Here is a 25,788-nt window from a genome sequence, read left to right as displayed (position 1 = left end):
TGTTGGCAGCCACATGCACTGCAAACATCCCGGTTGGACAGGTTTCTCAATAAGTCTGTAATTGACTGTGCCCTCTGTAAAATCTGGAGCAATTTGGAACTCGTCACTTCACGCATCTGGAAGGTGGTTAATGAGTTTGTGACTTGGAACAACTATTCAGTTCATACGGGAGTTTGTAATTTTTGTTTTTTATTTTTATTTCCATAAAAGAACACTTTTAGAACTTTTTAACAGTATTAAGTTTAGATGAGGTTGCAGGATTGTGTCGGTAAAGTCTCCAGAATACTAAACGAAAGCATAAAGTTTATTTCATGGTGGATAAAATTCACTCAGCTTCTGTATTCTGAAATGTGTAATAAAAAGCATTTTCCTCTGTATCTCCAAAACAGAAAGTGTGTTGAAAGTTTCACAAGCAAACCTCCACACATTTATCTCTCTATGTACATTTTAAAACATTCATCTATACATAAACAATGTTCGCTGAATCTGAGATCAGAATGTCATTGTCACTTCAGGTGATGAGTCTCTGTCCCACCCACCAGTGGTTCCGACCAGTCAGGAACCTTTGAGGGGATGCATCCATGCAGAGACCACCATTCATTCAACACAACTATAGTTAGCCTAGATGCTGCTATGCTGATCGGTTCTCCTGCCTCTCTTTTAATTTGACTTTTTTTTTTTTCTGCAAACAGTCTCCCATACGGTGGCGTGACCCAAACACACCAGGTCAGAGCCGACACTGCACTTATATCTGCGTAAACTTGAGGTCCAAAACTTGAATATTTATTCTCCTTTTGGCTCTATTTTTGGTCTCTACTTCACCTCCTGAGGAACATGAGCAGCTTAATTCTGCGCCACGTTCTATCTTCATCAGTCTGCCATCTGGTTCTCAACAGTGTGCTGTGAGCTTTTGGAGCTGTTTTTGTTGGAACTATTTGTCAGGGTCAAGGTGCCGTTATCACTGTCATTTGATCTATCATTAAGTTATTATCGTAGTTAGTTTTAAAGATGCATTGAGGTTGTTGGGTTGTTTTTTTTGTTTTTTTTTTTTAGACCACTACACTTAAATAGCTGCTTTTTAAATGTGTCATATTTATTAGACCTTAAATCTACATTGTTTTAGAGAGCAGAGCACACATATTAAAAGGGCCAAATAAACAAGTTTGTATTTTATTGCGATTATAAATTGGGTTTTGATTTTAAAAGTTTTCTCGCCTTTTTGTTTTGCTTGAGGAGAAACTTTTTTTTGGTGTGTGTGAGTCTCACACTTTTGTCTGCAAAGTTTAATATAATTCCATAATAGCATAAAATCACATTTTCATTTGCCTGATTAAACTTTCATCCGTGGCAGGCGGCAGTGAAAGTTCACCTGTTGTAGAGAAAATGGCTACATGGAAATATGTAGTACGCACACACAAATCTGTTGTGTATTCAGGTATTGGTCTGTCCTGTCTGCCTTGTTATTCCATGCCGGTGCACTTAACACACCATGTTGTCATGAACTGACCAAGCAGCAACAATAATCCCTGCAGTAAATTCCTTTCTAATTCATACTGGAAATGAATACTTGAGAATCCTGCTGGGGTGTTGCAGCCCACAACGCAGGACTGTCGTCTGGCACACTCTTGTCCTGGTAACGTCGGTGGTTGTCATCCCGGGGATTAGAGGATGAATAGAATGATGAAGGATACATGCCGTTTCTCAGATTAGGATTGACCTGCTTTGAAACATAATGGTGATTTCTCCTCATCCGATTAAAGCCACCAGCTGACCCAAATTATATTGCTTTCTCTGCATTCGGTGTTGAGATATTTGCAATGAGATATAATTAATTCATCAAGGTTCAAAACGTACTAATAAATGATCAAAATGTATGCTTAAGTAAATTAGATTTACTGCATTGCTGCTGTATTCAGCCACATGTCCATCATCCTTACTGATCCAGTTCTGTTTGTCTTCACTGACATTTAGACTCCAATAAGCTTCTCTCCTGATTTTGACTGAAATAAACTCATGTTTGATGCTGTGATTAAAAGACGAAATGTGCACGTACGATTGGAAGGATCATGAATGGACACTGTTTCCTGCTGATGGATGCTGGTCCCTTTATGTTCTGCCTTCGCCCCGCCTCTTTGTGGGCTGGTTTGTCACTGCAACAAGATTTAGTACGACAGTGTTCATTTGGTAAATAATGTCGACTACTAAGACAGTGGACATAACAATACTCTATGCCCTGTAGCCTTATAACCTCATTTAACTTTTTACATGCTACGGATGTTTGTCGCATTGGTTTGAAGTTGGCAAAAAACTCAGTTCAAAAACATATATTTCATTACACAAATCAGTATTTATCAATATTACATTGCATGAATAATTAATGTTATTTTCAGAAATACATGAAATTAACTTAGTTGCCAGGGACTTTTAGTACATGGGGTTGTTAGTGTTTGGGTTATGAGTTTGGTATCCATGACAGATGTTTTGCTTGACAGCAGCGGTAGTATTATCGCCTCGCTGATTCTGTGGTTCATAATAAAGGGATGGAAGAGGCCAATCTCTCTGGAAAACAGATAAATTAGAACCACATTACGGGCTGACAGGACTGGTGCAAATGTGGAGGTGGGTGAAACCACTGATGGAAAACCAGTGACATGATTATTTATGACATCATATGCTATATCACCGCCCCCCCCCCCCCCCTGGAAAATAACAAAAGAGTCCATGTAGCAATGAGCCGCCCCCAACAGTCAGAGGTCTCCCAGGCTTTTATCCTCCTCCTCCTCTACACTATCAGATTCAAATGCCAGTGGCATGTTGTTGTGAAGATCAACCTCCGTCTGAACTTTCCCTCTCCCAGGAGAACTGAACAGGAGGTAAGACGTAGGGGAAAAATGAAAGAGCAGAGAAAAAGTTGAAAAGTTTCTCTTATTTAAATTTTTTTTTTTTAAATAATTTTGCCCCAATTTTTTTCCAGTATCACCACTTTACCTCTCCACCCTGATCCAGTCTGTTTTTTTTGGAGCACCACGGCTGGCAGGCTCCCTCCGTGCCCTCGTCAACTGCAGACACAGCTTGTGTCCGTAGATGCCGCATCAAGCTGAGGGAAAAGTTATTGGGAAATATTGGCACAGTTAAACAAACAAACAAACAAAATGTTTCCGCATATGAAATTAAAAATACTATGGAAGTGGGTCTGACAAAGGAGACGCAGCCTGGTGGATACCGTAGTGGGAGTGATCTGAGACACCATCGTTACCTGTTAGCGACTCAAAAAGTTGTGGATGGATTTTAATCAGATTTGATGTTATGATAGATTAGATCAGATTAGATTACATCAGATTAGATCAGAATAGATTTTGTAATTGAACCGGATCCAGATCTGATAACATGATATGAATGATGTCAACGGTACAATTAGCCTTTACGGTCAGACTGTTATTGTTTGTTTGTTTGTTCTTAGTTGCACAAACGGCTGCTATGAGAAAAGTATTGTAGATGGAATTAATGTTAGCAGCAGCCACTCGATAGAAATCAATAGAAAACGTATTCAGTTGTTTGAGCGGACAGGAAAAAATAACCCACTTGTTTCCCTGACTAAACAGAGTTGTAGCAATAAATTCCATAATAACACTGATGGGGAGTCATTACATACCAGAAATTATGGCTGCTTATTTGTACCATAGGGGACTCTGTGATTAGATCAAGTCAGCACTTCCTTAGTGCTTGGTAAGCATTTCATTTGTGCCCACTTGTAATTTCATTGTGTTCTTCTGAGTTGGGGGATTTATGGAGAGATCAAATAAAGATTGGTCAAATAAAGAGATGTCAAAACTTGTGTGTAGTGTGCCGTAAGCTCCAGAAATAGAGAATTCTACATTTTCAATGATGCAGCTGTTATTAGACCGTTCCTGCCACCTAAACGCCCACGTCTAGTTTGGAACACAGGCTTTCTGATTAAAATGTTTTCCCTGTGAACCCAGCTCAGCTTTTTCAGACTTAATAAACCTCCCTCCAGGCACAGAAAATAGAAATACAAGTGTTTTTCCCGCAGTAGCTGGTCTGACCTAAAATAGGTTTGGAAAATATTAATAAATAGATCTTTATGTCATAGCACACCGAACACATCTTTTGACAAGTTCTCTTAATTAAGTTTGACCAACTTTTGAAAATTGTCGTTTGGAAATGTTAACTGGGGCGGCACGGTGGTGCAGTGGTCAGCACTGTCGCCTCATAGCAAGAAGGTTCTGGGTTTGAGCCCCGGCTCAGGTGCGGGATCCTTCCGTGTAGAGTCTGGATGTTCTCCCTGTTCCTGCGTGGGTTCTCTCTGGTACTCCAGCTTCCTCCCACAGTCCAAAGACATCAAGAGGGGACAAGGCTGATTGATACTCTAAATTGACTGGAGGTGTGACTGTGAGTGTGAACGGTTGTCTGTCTCTATGTGTTGGCCCTGTGATGGACTGGTGACCTGTCCAGGGTGAACCCTGCCTCTCACCTGAAACCGCTGGGGTAGACTCCAGCCCCCCTGCGACCCTTAACAGGATAAGAGGTAGAAAATGGATGGATGGATGGAAACTCATCTAACCTTGAACACACAGCAACCACAAAGTCAGCCAAACTTCTCTTGAAAACTTTAAAATGCGCATGATTGATGCCTAAACCGCAGACGACTTCAACATATCAGCATTGTTTTTGGCTTTCAGTTTCCACAATGCAAAATATAATGAATAGATAGTGTTTAGGTTGTTTACTGGCCAGAAATCAAAACTTCCATCCATTTAACCAATAAAAAGCAGGCAGGAAGAAGAGTCAGGAGATAGGGAGCAACTTTCATATGCGCCTTTTATGGAATTTCAGTGGAGGAAAACAAACAATATTTGCACCCACATCACAAAACAAAAAAACACTCTCTACAGCTGAGTGAGATTTGGAAACTAGTGATGTGAACATATAAATAAATAAAGCTCTTTGGCCACAATCAGCAACGATACATTTGGAGAACAAAAGGAGCAGCGTTTTCACGAAAACAGCCAACGCGTGGGTGGATCTTTCATAACTGGAAAGATTTCAGCTTTTAATATGCAACAATATGAATAGTTTCTCATCGTTAGTCATGTAACTACGTGCTATATAAAATATTCTTTTAACTGTGCAATCGCTACAAATCATTCATCACCGGGTCTGATGTAACGGATCGTGGTGGATCAGATGGTTGCACAAACACAGCAGACGGAGGTGCATCTTGTGTGTGTGTGTGTGTGTGTGTGTGTGCGTGCATGCGTGCGTGCGTGCGTGCGTGCGTGCGTGCGTGCGTGTGTGTGTGCAGCTTCCTTTCACTCACATAGTTCTGTATGTTATCAAAAGATTTTTTTTCTTCGAACTGCAACGCATGAGGAGGCATACAGGATCATTGGACACTGAACTACTCCAGCATCTTATGGCCTCTGGTTCTGTACTCTGGCATAAAAATGTGCTGTACCAACCCGAAAAGTCTCAGGACTGGGCCCCAAAAGTAAAATCCATCCTCTTGTCAGCAATTATTTTCTCATTTGAAAAGCTGTGCAGTGATTCGATTTATGTACTGCAGCCAGTAATAATTAACATTTCATGCCAGGTTTTCAGTGACCTGGCAACACTCTCCTCCTTAGCCCAGAAATGGGCAGAGCGGAGGCGGGGTTATGCTGATTTAAATATTTGTCATGCAATTCTAAAATGGAAATGCAGATTAATTTCTCATTCGATTGTAAAACTCAGGCAACATCACGTCATGGGGGGGCTTAAGGATTGGCAGTGGTGAAGCTAATTCATAGTTATTTGCTGTTCACTGGATAGACGAAGTGCTGCGCACATCAGATGGATTCTTAAAAGTGAGCTGTGAGCTCCTGCAGTTATGTTGATCTGCCACTTACTCACACATTCGAGATGAGTAAACAGTTTAACAAACTTTCAACTTGGCCTTTAAATCAATGCAGTAAAGGAGTGCCCAGCAAGAAGCCAAATAGTGTAGATGGTGACAGTCTGCCCAGTATTGATTTCGTCACTATCAGTAGCTACCTTGAACCTGCAATGCCTGTCCTTGAAATACATTTAATTCAACTCTTAAAACTAAACTGAGTCGAAGTGACACCGATAACATGTGATCATAGTGCAGCAGTTTAATGCAAAGAAAATTATCCACATAAAAAAAAGCTTCATGTTGTCAGGACTCTTCATCCTGGGTCGCTCGAAGGGACTCCGAGGGGGGTTTACTCTGCGGGTCAATACGCTGATGAATCCTCAAATTGCTTGTTGGAGACTGTGTGTCTGTGCGTGTGTGTGTGTGTGTGTGTGTGTGTATGTGTGTGTGTGTGTGCGTGTGTGTGTGTGTGTGTGTGTGCATGTCTTAGAGGGAGAGACAGAGAGAGAAAGCAGTGCAGGAGGGTGAGGGAGAGAAATAAAGAGAAAGACATGAACAGATTTACGTTCATTTCCCTTCTATTTATTGTCCTTATGAAATATGAAAGTGCATGCATAATGCATGTTCAACCCCTGTAAACCCAACTACCTTTCTTGCATCAGACGTTAGTTTGACTGGGGCCTGCCCTTCCCTTGAACATTGTTACTCTTTGATTTAATCAGGTAGTGAGGGACGTGTTGGAACACAGGTAGAGTTTCTCACTCCTCAACGCCACTGCAACTCAGAGCACAAGGATCCCAGCAAACACATCCACAGCTGATTAAAACAATTCCAAGCTTAAGGAATATGTCAGCTGTTGGAATGTTTGGTGGGATGTGTTGATGTATTGTGTTACTTTGGTATATGTATGAACATTGTATTGTGTTCACATGCTTTCCATTTTATCATATCTTAATAGTGAAGCTTTTACATTTGTAATCTTGCAGTTAAAAACCAGTGAGCTCCAAGAGTTGCAAATTAGCAAACAACAAAACCCCCCCTTGCAACACTGAAGTTTCATGGTCTGAGTTGGAATTATGTTAATTGCATAATTAATCCATCTCTCCAATATCTATACCACTGATCTGTTAAGGGTCGCGGGGGGGGGGGGGGGATGATCGAACCAGCAACCCTTCGGTTAGGCTACGAGATGGCCACGCTACCTCTGAGCCATGCCACCCCTCAATGCCTTTTGATCCATCCATCCAATTTCTATACTGTTGATCCATTAAGGGTCGCGGGGGAGGAGGCTGGAGCCTATCCCAGCTGACAATGGGTGAGAGGCGGGGTTCACCCTGGATGGGTCGCCAGTCCGTCACAGGGCCATTAGGAGCAATTAGGGGCTCAAGGACACTTGGCCATGGTCACTGGGGAAGTGAGGATCGAACCAGCAACCCTTTGGTTGCTAGACGACCACGCTTCCTCTGAGCCATGCCTCCCCTTAACGCCTATTGAAGTAAAATACGAACAATGCGTACATTCAAGGGGTAAACTCAGAAATGTCAATACCAGAAAAATCACTGGAAAGTTATAATGAAAGGGACAGTTAAAATCTTTACTATTAAATTGTGCTGTAAATCATTTTTGATGAGTTATGAGAAACAAAATCAATTATTGAATATCTGATATGATGTTGGGTCAGCATTTAGTCAAACGCAGGCAACAAAGAGGGAAAATTGCTACTCATACATCAAAAGGAGGATGAAAAATGTTGACGATGATGAATAATGATGGTCGCATTATTAAAGTTGCCCATGCTGAGCACACACTCATGCAAGAAGGATAACACTGGGATCACCCCCCCCCACCCCACCGCACCCCACCCCCCACCACCACCACCACATGCCTTTTTTTCCAGTTGCTTTGTTCAGGAAATGACATTAATTGATCTGCTCTCCAAGAAACTTCAACTTGAGCATGTGTCAGTTTTTAATCTGCTCTGCACATCAAGTCATCCTGCAGCTGATGGAACACAAGCTGAACCAACTGGCTGAACTGCTCCACTGGCAGCCAGAAATTGCCCTTTAAGTGGTCACTACCCAAAATTTGCAGCTGCCTGAAATGCTGGGTAATTTTCTCCATTCTCACAGTTCACTTTTTTCCCAGTTTTGTCTCCGAACAATGTGATTGACATTGTGTCCTCAAACTGACGGTGTATGCTTTAATTTTCTAAAATAAATTTGGTTGTGCATCAGTACAAGCAGGAATTGAGTTTTGTATCAAATACACTTTTCCAACAGGAATTCTACAACATTATGAAGACAATATGATACATAAAGGTGTCAATAAAGACTCCATATCTATTATTTATATAAATATGCTATGTCAGAATCAAGATATTACACTAAGCCAAAGTATAAAAAGAAATATTTTTGCTGGGGGTGGAGCCTATCCAAACAGCTTTCGAGCAAGAGGCGGGGTTCACCCTGGACAGGTCGCCAGTCTATCGAAGGGCCAACAACCATTCACACTCACAGCCACGCCTACAGTCAATTTAGAGTATCAATCAGCCTCGTCCACTCTTGATGTCTTTGGACTGTGGGAGGAAGCTGGAGAACCTGAGAGAACCCACGCAGGAACAGGGAGAACATGCAGACTCCACACGGAAGCATCCCGGAACCTTCTTGCTGTGAGGCGACCGTGCTAACCACTGCACCAGCGTGCTGCCTCCTTCTTCAAATGTATAACAAAAATCATAGAACCACAACAGTAATATTCCCACACAATTTCCTGTCCTTAAACACAACTGACAAAGACCTGCAACTCAAACAAAAATAGATGTTAAAACTCGAGTGAGTAAAGTGAAGATTTGCTTTGTGTTTGGTGTGAACTCAGAGGTTGTTCCAGCAGTCTGGCATCAAACCATCCACCACGTGCCTGGAGAGAACATGGGGCCACCCTGGCTCGTTCATCTGCTGCATCTTTGTGACCGCTGAGAGTCAGCAATTGGTACAGCTGATGAAGTGTGTGGTTTGAATCTCTGCAAAGACAGTTCACATCCGCCTTAAAGAAGCTGAATTATATGCTCATCATTTCCCTGAGAAGCCTTGAAATTGGCATACAAGTCCTGTTTCACCCCCATCGTGGAGACGTAGGCGTGTTGGCGAGTACTTTGTTGATGTTAATGTCTGCAGAGAGGGCCGTGGTAGAGATGGCAGAATACCAGCTACAGTCTAATGTTGCTATTCCAGCTGACATTTTTAGTCAAAGTGTCTGTATTTTGTGATTATGATTTCACGTATTCTTTCTGTTATCAATCTTGTGTTTTACATTTTAAGTCTATTTTACTTGTACAATTTACAGTTTATCTGGTATGCATTCCAAACTTTTCTAACTTTCTTTTTTTTTTTTTCCTCCAGATTCGCTCACTGTCAGTTCCTCTTCTCGACTGATGTTCTCTCTCTCTCTCTCATGTTGGTGTTGGTAGGATTCTCTCACGGTGCTGTTCGTCTGTGCCGTTGACGAACTGTGGAGCAAACAAATTTGACACATGCAAGGTGAATGCATTCGCGAGAGTGTCAAAGAGAACTGAAAGATATAACAACATTGCTTTATTCGTCAGACGTCTTAGTGAATATGTGAACCACAGACTGCAGTGACGCCTCTTATCAGGAACACGTTATGTTGTTAATCAAGGTAACAAATGACTTATGCTAAATAATTAGCTGTCAAATGTTTCCAACTTTTGTTTGATATCACGCCAACAGACGAGACGGTAAACCAAACTTCTTTGGCAAAGATGATAGAAACACAAATCTTTCAGTCAGCTCCTTAAAATGCAGCAGCAGACCGGACTTTTAGTTATAAGCTGTGGTTGAGTTTTATCAAATAAATGACACTGTAAGAACGATGGCCACGCAAAATCAGTCCTATAAGAGGTAAAGGGTTGCAAAGAAACTGCTTTATTTTGCTGCGTTCTTTGAATGTATCTCCAAGATCCCTCAAGACTGTGCTAATAATACATCCAGCTGTATTATGTCGCTGAAAGCCTAAATTAAAACATGAAATCATCTGTATTCCTCGCTGTCAGGAGGGACCTGAGGTGTCTCGGCAGTGTATAATAAATGACAATGTTCTTATTTAGCCGTCTTTGAATACCTTTTGTTTTTCAATCATATTCTGTATTAGCACATATTTCACCTCTGCCGCCAGTGTTATTAAAGATCTTAGTTGCAGGTCAGACTGCAGCAGCGCTTGGATTTATGACCGCTGGCTGCCGCATCCTAACATTCTATTCGTTCATGATTAGCAACAACTATATTCTTATGGATAATTTTAAGAATGTGAGTTCATGGTAGAAGTGGAAATCAGAGTGACACAAAGAGTCGGCTGGAATTCTAGCTTTTGCCAGACGACATGCATGCGGCTCCAGAGATGAGAAATGCAACTGACTGAGAAATGGAACAGACTTTAATTATAGGAAATTAAATGCAACTCACATAATAGAATTTGTCAGATCAGGAGACAATAGCGTTTACACTCACTGTCAGCCTCTTAGGGACGATTTGAACACTTTTCTGTCACACAGGAAATCTTACCGCAGCGATGATATTGTTGTCATTTCGGGTGCTTTCACAACTCCATAGTTCAATTTGTCTCTGCTCTGCTATCCACCTTGGTGGGGTTGATCTGAGCATCGCGCTGGTGTACACCAAAGGTGGACCAAAAAAGCAGACGGAGACCTTGTTGAGGAAGTGGTTGTTGAGTCTGGTGCAGTTCTTGTGTGTTTAGACCTCAGTCCTCAAAAGCTGTGAACTTAGCAAGTTTGAGTCCGCACAGCTACGCTAATTAAGTCCATCCACCCATCCATTTTCTACCGCTTATCCCTTTAAGGGTCGTGGGGGTGGAGCCTATCCCAGCAGCCTTCAGGTGAGAGGCGGGGTTTACCCTGGACAGGTCACCAGTCCATTGCAGAGCCAACACGTAGAGACAGACAACCATTCCCACTCACAGTCACACCTACAGTCAATTTAGAGTATCAATCATCGTCGTCCCCTCTTGATGTCTTTGGACTGTGGGAGGAAGCTGGAGAACCAGAGAGAACCCACACAGGAACAGGGAGAACATGCATGAGAACATGTCGCCCCTCGCCAATGAAGTCTACCATTTTTTTGGAGGGTGTATCAAAGAATCCTAAATTTGTGTGTTAAAAAAAAGTAGGAGATAAACATAAAAAAGGAGTAGCAATATACACTAGTCCAGGCACACAGGACCTCCTTCCTCTACTCTCTTACTCCAGAAACACAGGAGAGTTCCCTCGCTCTTCTTTGAGGGTGACAAACCAGCTCACAGATGTCCACCTTACATGGTTTGTACTGATGCATGTTGCTTTGCTTGGATTTTATTCTGTGTGAAAACAAACCATACCATGAAGGAAATGCTCCAAACTGACATGTTCATCAACTGATTCAGACCACAGCAAATGAACTATGAAAACAGCCTTAAACATTATAGACATAATGCCACTACAGGCTCACCCTTAATTATGCCCTGAAGAGCTGCTGAGCCTTTTTTTTCTTCTTCTTTTTTTTACTCATTTTGAAATCAAGATTCATTACACACAGAGTTTCGCTGATTATCTGCTGTCTAATAGGACAAACGTGTAAGATTAGAACATAAAAGTACATGGCATACTCCATGATTTTGACAGGCAGTCCCACTTTTCACATAAATGCTCATCTCCTCATCTGTCAGACACTTTTTCTGCGCGCCTCCCTCGCCTTTTCACTTCTTAATAAGAGCGCTCTCAAGACACATTACCTGTTGACATCAGCTTTGTTGTCATTTTCAAACTAAATGAAGGGAATCTTTAATCATCCTCTTCCAGCTGAGAATGCAGGAGATTCTCCTGCTGATGAAGACAAAAACTAGACTCATCCTCGAAGGTTGAAGGCTTAGAACTACGCATCACACGGGGGTTTGAGTTCATTTGGATACATACTCGGATTACTGTTGGGTTTTTTTTTAATCTGTTTTATTTGGATTACAGCAATAAACTGCACATATTCATTGAGAAGAAGTTAGTTGTAAAAATGGCTTGATGACGCAGTCGTTTCAGAGTTGTTTTTTCCTTAAGATTGAATACAAAAGGGCCTCCCCACCAAAGAAGTACAAATTCTTAATTACTGTACCCATATTTTTTTATTTTTCTGACAATAGTTTACTTTTCCTTCCTACATTTTAAGACTATTCCCCTGTTCTAAAAGGAAGGTTCGAAGCTGTCAACAACCCCTCTTGTTTTACATTTTGGAATCTATTTAACAGTTTTCAGTCAGTGCTTGTAAGGCAGTAATGAATGTATGTGGTTCCACCACCGCCGCCTGTTCTCCCTACACGTTCTATCTTCCATGCATCACAATACTGTATTATTATGACCTTAAACTGCTCATGTATTCAGTCTTAACACAAACCAGCCGATTAAAGCCCAACCGAACAACCGAGGCTGATGACAAGGTCAAATATACACTGTGAGATTTTTACTGCGCCACTCAAAGTGTTGTTGAGATGATATGTTGTCTTTGTGCCTTCACAGGAGATTTACATTGATAGCATTCTCATGGATGACATATCAGGAGCTGCGCATGTTCCCGTAGAAAACAGGATCTCCATACTAATCAGCCTTTGTGTAGATGTGTTTCTTGAGCGCACCACGCATCGCACAACCGCTATTGATGCTTTCAAGACACGTATGTACACACAGCGGTTTTAATTAACTACAAGCTGCGGCACTGTGGAGGAAGTCAGTTAACTATCATTTCAGGAAATTGCATTCACTTTATTTGAATTAGCTTCCATCAGATTGACGTTAATTAGATCCAAACACAGGAATCAGCGATGAGACATATGAGATATAATTAAGATGTCTTCTGTTGAATTACTGCAAAAGGAAAGTCTGTCAGCAAAGCAAGCAAGTTTGACAGAAAGGTTATGACTGAATATCTGTTGGACCTGCAGCACCAGACGTGAATCTCAAAGCAGGCATTTCTGTGTGGCAATTCAGCTGCCGGTGCCAGATTCTGACTTGGCAACCTTGTAGAGTGTCAATGACGCAGCACAATGATAATGTTTTAAGGCAAGGTCAAGTGGTTTTCAAACAAATCCATCACCTGAGGTAATAGCAAAGGGGTCAGTTTAGGCTGTGAAGCTTGTATTATTCATGAGCGTGAGCGAGGACGCGCACACGTCTCACCAAGTAGAGGACAAATGAATATAAACATCAGCCTCTCTCCCTCTCTTCTTGTCTCTGAGGGGATTTTACCCTTGGATCCGTCTCAAACATACATCAATATATTGACTGGAATAATGCATTGAACACCCAGAGGAATCTGTTTCCTTCCGTCTTCCTCTTGACAGCGTGTGGAAGATTGAAACCATCCTTGTTCTCATTCAAAGGAAACTGCTCCGGCATTAAGATATTTCAATCAGTTTGCTTTGAAGACAAGCAGCAATAAGAGCATGCCGCTAATGAGGATTTGCTGAAAGATCAAATAAGCTTTAAAATGTCTGACACCCTTCCAAAAAAGTAGTGTAAATTCAATTAATACAAAATTAATAGATATGCTAGTAAGCAAATTTGCTTTGTACAAAAAAACGGGGCCAAAAATCCAACAAGAATTGAGACACGGCATGTGAATTCTGCTGCTCTCCATTCTTTATCTTGCCTCTGAATGTGGGGTTTTCCATTAGCAGGAGGAAGTGGGATCAGCCAGACTGTCTCCCAAAGGCTTAGCTCAGTTGGCTGGAAAGATAGATTTCCAGCGTCCTGCGCTGCTTTCAGTAAAATCACAAGAACAAATGGTCTCTTTAATTTGGAGCTCACATAACCACAAACTATTATTAATACATGAAAACTCTTCAACTCTAAATGGGCATAAATAGGTCAGTAAGTACATCACGGGCAACACAGCACAGGCAGGGGAGTTTTTTAACTAAATAAAGACACACTCAAACCATTCTTTTACCGCTGCCTGCTTTTCCACACCTTTCTGTCCTTCCTAGCGACCCTTGATGTGGCTAGCCTCAATTAAATAGTCGACATCTGCCACCATGCTGTGCCACCCACTTCAATACTTCAGTCATAAATCCTGACTACCACAGAGGCAGTAATCTAGGGAGTCTTGTTCCTGGCAACAAGTCTGGCAATAGAGTTAGAGGTTACCTTTCCTGCCCATGTAGCTCAACATGTATACACTTAAAAGCTATCTTTGTATCAAGATGGATCCTCCAAATGTTGTTTATTTGACTGATATTTTACTTCATGCTTCTATCATATGTGGCGTGTGTGATGTTCCGGTGCTAATATCCGTGAAGCGTCATGTTTTTCAGCATGTTTTGACTCGCAGCAACCCCGCCAGAACTCGCCAGGATAGCATAATATTGAACAGCCCTTCAAAAATACCCAGCGTAAGAAGTGCTGTTAGAGATTCTGGAGACTTCACACTGTTTGTCCTTCTCTTTGCACATTGGATTACCAAAAATCCCTCGTTTTATTATGTACATTTAAAAAAAAGAAAAAAAGAAAAAGCAAATGCTATGTATACTTGATAATCGTTTGAATAATCTAATACAAATGAGAGTACAAGGATTCCCAAGCTGTTGGCTGCTCTGTCTGTTGGCCATATTTTCTCAGAATGCAAAGAATTCACAGAATATTTGCTTTGCTTATTAACTTTTATTTTTTTGTCTGAGTGTACGGTTATTCGTGCTTTTGTCTGAAGTTTTACAGATTTATTTGTATAAATCATTGCCTAATTGTCACCTTCTTAAAAATAATTGCCTAAGTCATTTTTTTGGACGAAAAATATGATTTGTTTGCCTAAATTTACTCCTTATGATGTTTGGTCTCCAGCTTTTTGTGTTTTCTGAATAACTTGGAAAAAATGACTTAGGCCATTATGTTAAGAGGTCAAAACCCCAAGTTCAGACATATGAAATAGCAGTAACACTTTTCTGGAGTAGGTTCATCAATGTGAGAGGATTATGCGTTCATAGAAATGACTTACAAGAGCTTTGTGTGCGCGCGTGTGTGGTGAAAAGGTAGGAGTAACGTGATTGAGCGTTTATGTGAGGGGTAAAACCAGTTAGATGTCAAGTATTGAACATAAAGTGTGACTTACTGGCATCAGGATGTGAGAACAAGCTGGTGTTTGTACATCCAACATACACCTGAGCTCTGTGTGTGCATGCGTGTGTGTGTGTGTGTGTGTGTGTGTGTGTGTGTGTGTGTGTGTGTGTAAATGCGCACACATGCTTTCTTCGGCTGCTGTAGTCGCTCCTCCTGTCCTCACTGACCTTCGTTAGATTCCTGTGTCATGTCAGCAAATGTGAAATGACTCAAAGAGAATCCCTCCACTTGAGCTGATCAGATTCCGCAGTCCACGTTTTTACACGGCACCATTAAGGAGTCGGCGGTGCTAACTGGTTGCCTCATCTAAAGGGGGGACCTTTCTGAAGTGGCCAAGTGCCTGGTACTATAAGTTCATTGCTGTTTCATCACTGATCCATTTGTATTTCCTCTCATATTTGATCTAAAGAGGATGAAATAATCTTTGAAGTCACCGTGGAAGGACACTTGCTGCAGCAGAGAGCCCCTCCTCAGAGGTCTTGAGGGTTTTTTTTTTTTTTGGTTTTTTTTTTTTGCTGACACTTCTTTTTAAAATCAAGGAGGAGTTGAATGGAGATCAGTGCAGGCAGCAAGGATCAGCCACTAATTTTGAAGGAGCGTAACCGAATGTGAGCTATGGCAGTCAGCAGCAGCCTATTCAGAAGCCACCGTGCCGTCACCTCATGAGGTCTGGCATGTGAGCAAGATGCCTCAAATGAGCAGAAACCTGATTATAGGCGAGTTGGAGCCGTTCAAGTCACATTTCAGGAAGAGTGATTAATGTGACAAAAGTAAAATCCTTCCAAGAGAATGTGTTTTTAATCTTAATAGGAATAAGAGAGGAAACTTTAATGCACAGTTATAATTACGTCCTAGCTTGATAGTCTATTGGAATTCATGCTGAGCTTTCTTCAGATTGGTTTGAATTTAAACCACTCTCATTTCAAGTAGCTCTACATACGGAAAATGGATTTGATACGTGTTTCAAATAAATGCGATTTTACTCCTGCTTTTTCGCCCACATTTGGATAAGAAATTGCCTTATTATCTATGGATGCACGTTTTAAAGGATTTTGATTAAAGGGGTTAGAACTATTAGAGTTAAGCATTTGCAGAGTCTTTCTGTTCCTGAACATTCAGTTTGGATGGGTGAGCTTCAGCACTCTCAACAGTAGCATTCTGCTCGTTCAGAAGACCTCGGCTCATGGAGTCATCATTGACAAGATGGCTGTGCTGTGTAAAAACAGACAGGTACAAGGTACCTGTAGGGAAGAACTGGAGCTGGTGGCTGCACCTGAGAGGAGGGGGGAAACTAGAGGATGGCTTTTGCTGTGACAATGAAAAATACACATATTGGGTTTTTTTTATATAGTTGATTAAGATCAGCTGATTGGACTACTTCTCTTAGTCTTAGGTGTTTACTGACTAACTGATTAACTTCTCCAAGAGTCGAATTATTAGAATACTGATGTTCTGTTTAGGTGAGGCGGCATGGCTCCGAGGTAGCGTGGCCATCCAGCAACCCCAGGATTGCTGGTTGGATCCTCACTTCCCCCCGTGACCATGTCGAAGTATCCATGAACAAGATACTGAGCCCTTAATTGCTCCCGATGGCCCTGAGACGGACTGGCGACCCGTCCAGGATGAACCTCGCCCAGTGTCAGCTGGGATAGTTCCTTTTCGCTGAGCAACTTTTATTTGGATTGAAGGATCAGCACTCAGACTCAGAACTGGGATTGTGTACTGCACAGCGCCACTGCTCAAACATCGATATTTCATTCAAAGAGACGGTCGTCATCATCATCATGATTTGTTAATTTTCATAAAATAAATATGCCTCAGGACATTTATTTCTCTGGAAGTACTGTACAGACCTTGGTATGGCCTCTGCTGGTTAATGCAAAGAGCTGAATATTTAATCAGCAATGTACCGGAGGCTGGATCGGCCATAATCTCATTCAAAATTTAAGACTGAAATTTGAACTGGTTTTGTCCGAATCCTTGAGGGCTATGAGAAGGAAACGTGTGTCTGTGTTTTACAACCTGACATCCTCACAGGAGGGGCGTGCCCCCCCAACTCAGGAATGTTTTGGGGAACCGTGCTAATGGGGGTGAGGGCGTTCACCTAGCTGCCAGTGAGGGTCTTGTTTAATCTCACAGATGTGTTTTATCAGTGTTCACCTGACTTCCTCTTCTCTGTATTATCTGCCTAATTTCTGCTCTGGCAACTGAGATGGAAGTTGGAGAGAGAGAGGAGTGATAATGTTGTTTTCAAGGAAGTATAAAGTGTGAGTGCTGCTCCTATTACTGTTGGGGCCTTTTCGTCTCAGTTTTTGAGGGTTTTATTTATTTAAACTGAAACGTTTTACTTTCTATCTTCATTTACATCCTTTTATCGCTTAAAGAAAACAGCTCCACTTGTTCCTATTTACCACGAAATCTTTCCCTTTACATGAGCTTATCGTTGACAGCGTGTTGTGGCTGAAAGAAAAGACCTCATACCGAAGAGTGTAGGGCTTGCCGGTGATGGCGGGTTGAAAAAGAGAAAAAACAGGGAGGGAAAGACGAGGCAGGGGGTCAGTGAAGGCACCTCAAGAGGGAGGAAGAAAGGAGAGAGGTTGAAGGAGAAGAAGGAATTTAAGTGATTAGAGAAGGAGAGGGAAAGAAACAGAGGTCTACATTTACTAATCCTGCTGCCTCCGCTGCCTTCAGATGGATTTTTTTGCCTTGAGACCTGTGCTTTATATCAAACGGAAGCTCGTCATGTGATGTACACCTTGCATCGCATCATTAACGTTCCTCTCTCTGCCTCATACATATGCATGCGCATGCCTAGACAAGAAGCTGGAGATGTAAACTTCAGATATATGGATTCTTTTGGCTGTATTCCATTTTTTTATGTGCTGAGATTCATGTTCAGTGGTGGAAAAAAAAACAAAAAACAGCTGGATTTATTCACCCTGCCACTGTTATGACGTCAGAAACTGAAGAAACTGTTACTGCATGTAAACACACGTCCTTCAATTAGCTGAAGCACAACAGGTGTCTTAAAATGAAGTGTTTTTGTCTTACTTGTTTCCTGGAGGTGAGTCAGGCGCGCTCCAGTCACCATTTGAATAACAGAACACAGTCAAGCTGGGAACAAAGCTTGGTCCAGGTAATTTTCATATTTTTTTCCGTTCCCCCACCACAGCTGGACATAGATACTGACTTTCGGCCAACAGCATAAATGTACCTGCGACTCACATACTCACAATTAACTCCAGCTGAATGTGAATAAGAACAATCATCAGAGCCAACAGCACAATAACTAGAAGGAAATTCTCCAAATACCTCCAAAAAACACATTTCTCATTGCTATTTTAAAACTAAAAGCATGTTAACAATACACTGCTTTCAACCACTTTTGATACATCAATATAAAAAACACTGACAACTCACTGATGTGGTGTTACAGAGCAATGTTTGGAACCTAAATTGATTATCAATGTAGACGTATCTTTCGTGGTGCATTATTTTCTAGCTCTACTTTTTAGAAATTCATCCACACTCAAAGTCTGACGTACTGGTTAGTGTCTTTCTCATCCTGTCTTCCTGTGGTCCTGACCCACCTGTGAACTTTCAAACGGGCGGCTGGAATTACGCAGCTTCTGTTCAACGATAAAATACGCACAACGTGCAGCCTCACCCGCTTTATCTCTCTAACTTTATTTTACCTTTACTTTTCCTGTCTTTTATTCATGCGTCACGCGTCAGTCCGATTCCAACTCTGTTTCGATTTCGTTTATCTATTTCCGCTGGATCTCTGACATCGCATGCATGGAGGGAAGAGAAAAAGACAATGATTGTCTACCACTGCGCCTGTCTCGCACCTGTCAGCAAGGCGTGCTGTGTCGGAGCCGTTAAGAGAGGGGACGGAGTATAGAGGGGTTGAACTTCCAACAGTCTTAGATTCGAAATATGGAGGAAGCTGGTTTTTCTTGTGTTGTTGAGGATTTCTTGACTCACTTTCAACCCAGTTAAGGGCGAAGGGGAGAAGGTGTGAGCTGGTAATGGCTTTTGTTTCCACTGGCATGGTGGCAACCCCAAAAATAAACTCTAATTATTATTGTTAATTATTATTGACAAGATTTTTAACACCTGCATTCACACCAAGATCCACAATCTGAAATACGAGTAAATCACATGTAAAACCTCTATATTGCAGCTTAAATAAAAATTGATCAAAAGGACCAAATGCTCCAGTTAAAGGCAAATGCTCCCTGGAACAGAACTCTGTGTGTGTGTGTGTGTGAGAGTGTGTGTTGTCCTGACCCGGCTGGTGAGCTGCTGAGAGTAGTTTCCATCCATCCATCCATCGTCATCTTCCGCTTATTCCTACACATTAAGGGTCGCGGGGGGGCTGGAGCCTATCCCAGCGTCAACGGGCGAGAGGCGGGGTTCACCCTGGACAGGTCGCCAGTCCATCGCAGGGCCAACATAGAGAGACGAACAACCATTCACACTCACAGTCACACCTACGGTCAATTTAGAGTATCAATCAGCCTCGTCCCCAATTGCATGTTTTTGGATGGTGGGAAGAAGCCGGAGTACCCGGAGAGAACCCACACAGGAACAGGGAGAACATGCAAACTCCACACAGAAAGATCCTGTGCCCGAGCCGGGACTCGAACCCGGAACCTTCTTGCTGTGAGGCCGCAGTGCTGACCACTGCACCACCGCGCAGCCTGAGTAGTTTCCTTTACAGTGATTTATGAATTTGTATTGAAATAAACTGAACTGAATTGGGTATTATGGATGAATATCTTAGAGCCCTCAAGGTCAGCCATTCACAGTAATACCTGCGGAACTTTATGAATGAACTCCCGGGGGAAAAAAAAAACTAATGATGAAAGAACAGTTTAGTTTATATTCGCTGTGTCCTTTGTGTGGAACATTGCATTCAGAATTGCTTGTTTTTCCTTGCGAGATGTATTGAGAGTCGCCTTTGTGAGATTACCAGCTGACAGTGACTCATCCACTCCAGTGTCCAGTTAGCTGTGGTCCGCTCAATTTAGAGGTATTCTAATTAACGATAGGTTAATTGCTCTGGAAGCAGCTCCCCTCTTTATATAATGTGCTTTAAGTCACATGACTCCGTCGCTGCTCACTATCCCCCTGCCAAGACGTGTTTGTAAAAGAAATACAGAGAGGAGAAAATAATTACTGAAATTAATTGAATACTGGCCGGGTCATTTCGTTATGGTTGTCGTTTATGAATTTAAAAAGTCAGACGTAGTTGGGAAACTTGTTACCTAGCAACAGATATTGGGACAGCTACTGAGATGATGCTCTCATTGAACTTAAACTCTGTAGGTGTAGGGTTCGGCACATGTGATGCTCGGATGTTGGAATTCGTCAAAGCAGCTACTGAGTTTTTAACTGATTATGTAGACATTTCCATTTAATTCCGACGCATCTATGTGACCTACATTAGAGATCGCCCCCCAGCACATTTCACCTCTAGCGCTTCCAGAGATCTAAAACTGCCATTTTCAAGGGTTAAGTACTGATATCATATGTGGAATAGGATAATTACAATATACAATGAACAAACTTTAAATAGTTAATAAATAGTCCGAACGACCTTGAATGATCTGCCCTGCAATCAAGAATATCTCAGTGTGAATATGAGGCCACAGATGTCAAGCTATCCATGTTTGTCTTTTCTTGTAAAATGCTCATCAAATCTAAAGAGTTTGGGGATTCGATTTTGCTGCTGCTGGTGGAGCAGGACCAGCAGAGGCTGTGAAGGGAACTCTGTGAATTTATGTTATTAGAAAAGTTTCAACATTTAATAATGAAATTTGACATGTAACAATACAAGCAGAGTGACGCATTCTGCGGTTTCTCTTCCTGGTGGGACATAAATAAAACTCTGATGATGTTTAACGTATGAGCAGATTCATTTGGACGCTAAATCTGATCTCATCCCTTATCCAAAGCCAGAGTCTGATGTGATGGTAATAACCTTTATAACGTAAATGAAGAATGACTCTTTGAAAAAAAAAAAAAAAAAAAAAAGGAACATCAGCAATAATAGACGGTCAGGAGTCAGAGCTGGGTTACAGAGAGCATCTCAGATGGATTTCTACAACCAAATGAATGCCAATTTGATGAGATAATGATCAGTCCAACGTGATGTTGTCATGGTTGCCGGATGGTCCGTAATCTCCGATGTTCTAGTACATGGCGGACGGTTGGTCTAATGGCTTTAATCATGTTATTAAAATATTTAGCATATTCAATAAACTCATCGGCCGAATGGCACTCAGAGGCAATTTGCGCTGGAGAGATAATCAAGTTGTCAGCTGCAGAAGAGAGAGCAACAAGGATTGCTAATTTCTTGAATTGTGAGGTCAACGACGAAAAAAAAAACCCACTTTGCATGTTTATTATAAACTTAATTTTCAATATGTAATGTTGGATTTATTATTTGAAATGGTCAGAGTTCAACTGTAACTGCACTTTATTTGTTGTTGTACTGTGGCGTGGAAGCATAAAGTGTCCAATCCTCAGAAAGTCTCCATACATGAGCGATCAACAACATTCATAAATTTGCTTTGCTACATTTCATCCATCCATTTTCTTCTGATTATTCCTGTTAAGGGACGCGAGGGGGGGGGGGGGTGGAGCCTATCCCCGCAGCTACGGATGAGAGGCAGGATCACCCTGGACAGGTCACCAGTCCATCACAGGACCAACACATAGAGACAGACAACCATTCACACTCACAGTCACGCCTACAGTCAATTTAGAGTATCAATCAGCCTCGTCCCCTCTTGATGTCTTTGGACTGTGGGAGGAAGCTGGAGTACCAGAGAGAACCCACACAGAAAGATTCCGTGCTGGAGCCAGGACCCGAACCTGGAACCTTCTTGCTGTGAGGCGACAGTGCTGACCACTGCACCACCTGCTACATTTCATACGGTTAAGAATATGATCCGTCCTCTCCAGCCTCATTTCTACTCATCTGCCTCCATTTTCTAGCACAGCACATTCGAACACTTTTTGGAAGATGCCACTGTATTTAAGTTTTATCCTCCCGTTTTCTTGACTTCCATATTTTATTTCTTTGCTACCTTTCCCCCTCTCTGTTCTTGACTCTTGACTGAGTAATAAATCATTCAGTCCAGTTGAGCTTGAAGCTCGCTCACGTGGTCTGTGTGACCTAGAAATACGAGCAGCTTTCTTCTCCACGTGGCTGGATCTTTGGCAGAGCTCCTCCACATCAGCCATGGCCTTGTGAGGTCATCCCCGATTGTCTGGCCACACTCTCGCTGTCCTCTGGATACACAGTAAAAAATCTGACAGCATACACAAGAGGGTTTTTTTTAGCAGGAGAACCGTCTTCTATCAGAACACTCATTAAACACAATGGGGGTAGATGTGTGTGATCTGGAATGCAGTGCAAACAGATTCCATGCTATGGCTGTTCACTTTACGCTCACATACAACTAAACAGAATCTTTCATTCTCAGAGGCAGTTGAATCGTTTAGTTTTGTCGATGATTATGTTTTTGGAGGAAGGAAGGCACTCGTGTCAGTCAACATCCCTGCGGCGTTTGATAGTGCGGGCAACTGCTAGAGTGGATATGAGTCAATGTGCAACTGTCTGAGTTGGGAAAGTTTTGCTAATTTTGCCAATCCATGCTACAAAGAGGATGAAGTAGAAAATGAGACAGTAGGAAATTCAATGTACACCCAAAATAAAGGTGTTTATTTAACACGGATGATGAGAACATTGCTTCTGTTGTTGGAGTTTGTCGTGTTCATGCATCAAAGGTGATATAAAGCACTTGAACGTAGGCTAGAAGAAGAGTCACAGACGTGCGATCAGGGTGGACGATGAACTCCCTCGGCTGAAGGTCACAGTCGCAGTCGAAGGTCACAGTGATGATGGGGAGGAGCTGGGTGGCAATGATCTGGGAGCCGGAATGAGGAGATTGCAATGATATTTAAAGAACAGCCTCCAAGGACCTGTGGCCTCAAGGAGCAGTGGCAGAAAGGTCATCAGTCGGATGCATTGGCTTCATAATTTTACTAGTTAACAGTGTGGGAACATGAGCGTGACAAAGGGGGCTGGACAGAAAAAAGAAGATTACAAGGACCTGATAGAGCTACTATTGACAAAGGTACAAGACCAGATGTGTCGTTATAAATAGATATACCAATTTATATTGCTGTATCCGGGAAGACTCATGATTAATAAACAAGGGTGCCATAGCTTCACATCAAAGAATGCATTTGAATAAGATCCACATAACGGCTCTGTGCTGTCTGTGGGTGGTCTCAGGCAGCTCAGGCAGGGGTCTGCTGGCAGCAAGAAATGCAACGATCCATCCGAGCGCTCAAATGGCCACGAACAGCAGGGCGGGCCGCATCCAGGCAGCCTGCAGTCAGATGCTGAGGGTGGAAGCTCCTCATGCGGGGATCACAAACGCTGCAGGTCCCACAGCAGTCAGACAGCGAAACAGATTCTTACAGGTATTGATTATCACTGTTCTGATAGACCAGAGAGTTTAATGCTAACAGTCATTTAAGCATTGCGATGTATTTCCTCTGTTTATGAGATGTCAGGTTTCTGTGCAGGGTTAGGAGGGAGGCTGTCTCAGAGGTTTTATTGCAGAGGCCTGGATCTAAGGAATGCCTTTGAAACTGGACTCCTAATGGATAGGTCATCAATAAAAGATTTGTGTGTGCAATCAGATGTTGACCTCCTCCTTCACTCACTCACCACCAAACCCCCGTGGGTCACTCTCATTGTGGGGGGGGGGGGGGGGTTGGCAGAGGTAACTAGCGTAAATATTTAGGGGTAGCAGCAGGAATTAGGCTGTAAATCTCTGAAGACCATCCACAACACTGGCGGCTAAATACTTGTAACAAATTAGGCATGTAATAAAAAAAAAAAGTATCCTGAGAGTCTCTCCTGCATTTTGATTTACGGGCGTTCTGTGTCTGTCCTCTCTGTTGGAGTTTAATACACACACATGCGTACCCACCTCGAGCCTGCCTCCGATTGGCTCTCTGAGCAACCGTCTAACCGTAACAGTCATCAAACAACCAACGGTTTCTTGCTAACTACCGGCAGGTTCATTAAAGGAGATGGGGAGATATTTACGAGGAGTAAGGGAAGCCTTTTAAAAAACACTGAGGAATCCACCTCTGCCGTGTCTGTCCAGTCGATGCTTGAGTGTCAGCTCACCAGCGCGACAGCACACACTGTTAACTCTGCTCTGAATCTCCACTGACTTTCTTTGTGCTCAGGATTCTTGCTGCTACTCCACCAGCCACTGAAGGTCACCTGCTGAGCTCACAGTTTGCCTGCTCCTGCCAGACTATAAAGCCCCCCGCTGCATCAACTCAGGGAAGTCTTCCTCGCTCCAGCCACACTTACAGTAAAACCCCTGAGGCGTTCACCTGAGTTCTGTAGCTGGTCCAAAGTAGCCACGATACAAAGTTTAAAAATTGTTGTTAAATTTGAATGAGGTTCGTTTTTTTTTAAGGAGAATGATGCACATAATTCAATATTTTTTTGGTTTCGGAGTGCTTTGTCTCCTTACTGTAAGATATTTGTGAAGTTTTGGCAAATTCTTTGCAATTTTGTATTTAGAGATTTTATTAACTGTGACAGTTTCTGGAAATATGTTAGAACTTGTCATTAATCAAAATGTGACAGAATAAATGTCGGTTTAGTTTGCTCTTGTCTGGTTCAGTTGGTATCCAAAATAATACATGGAGGATGTGACTCCAAAAAGCAAATTGTTACTTTTGGTCAGTAAAAAAAGAAAAAGAAAAGTCATTTGCTCGAGGTTAACCTTGGTCAGTGAGTGTAAAAGTTAATTCTCAGACTTGGGTTGTTCTTCTTATCTATAACAACTGGCATTTATCACAAACAGCAGGCAGCAGGCTCAACTTAACTTATCTCGCTTATCTCGTTTCATTTATGTACTGTATTTGGTGAAGCAAGCATCCGTAGCTTCATGGGAGAGTGTGGAAGATAGGACAGGTGAAAGAAGGTGAGTTCGCTGAGCTTCCATGAATACGGCCCAGATGTGACCTCTGAGAGCTGGATCCAACACAACTACAGCCCATGGGTGCATGGGGTCCTCAGCAGTACAGTATAACAGCCCTGAGACTGCAGAAATCTTCCTGGTGTATTCTTTTCCAGCAGGGCCTTTATTGATTTATTAACATGGTGATGTCTTTGTCAGCATGGTTGTCTTGGCAGAAAATACAGACGATGAAAGGAAGAAAATTACGTGACAACAGAGGATGACTGTATCCTCCAGACACACCACGCTGCTCTCTCGGTGAAATTATTTACAGTTTGTTTTCGGAAATGTTGACTGGATTGTTAGGAATGTGAAATGTCAGACATTTATGACAGCTTAGCAAAAACAGCTCGTTTCTGCTGCTGCTTTAAAAACACGGAGGACAGTGCAGGATGGAGGTTTGATGTGTTTGGGTTGTCCGTCCTTCCCTTCCTCCCGTTTTCATTAACGCCACATCTCTGGATCGTCAGGAGAGAACCTCCTTAAATCTGACGTGAATTTCCACTCAAGTGATGACTGAAAAAGACTTGGTGATCAAAGGTCAAAAGTCAGGGTCACCGTCCCCTCATATGCTTGATATTCAATCCAGTTAGCGTTAACGCGCAATATCCTAGGGGCACTTCCAAGGGAATGTCTTCAAATTTGCTACAAACATTAAA

At 42.2% G+C, this 25,788-nt stretch overlaps 1 long non-coding RNA gene across 1 annotated transcript in view; it reads left to right on the top strand.

The window, feature by feature from the left end:
• LOC147257737 (uncharacterized) overlaps positions 1-24,702 on the top strand; it is an 80,880-nt gene extending 56,178 nt beyond the window's left edge. The window contains exon 3 of the long non-coding RNA XR_015117490.1: positions 24,342-24,702. This is a non-coding gene — a long non-coding RNA (uncharacterized LOC147257737). The remainder of the gene's footprint in view (positions 1-24,341) is intronic.
• The last annotated feature ends 1,086 nt before the right edge of the window (positions 24,703-25,788 follow it).

The sequence above is a fragment of the Aulostomus chinensis genome, chromosome 8, assembly GCF_037954235.1.
Source record: "Aulostomus chinensis isolate RoL2024-O1b breed Wild chromosome 8, RoL_Achi_v1.0, whole genome shotgun sequence".
Taxonomy (NCBI): domain Eukaryota; kingdom Metazoa; phylum Chordata; class Actinopteri; order Syngnathiformes; family Aulostomidae; genus Aulostomus; species Aulostomus chinensis.
Note: the sequence above shows the minus strand (reverse complement) of the source record. Positions and strands in the feature narration are given on the sequence as shown.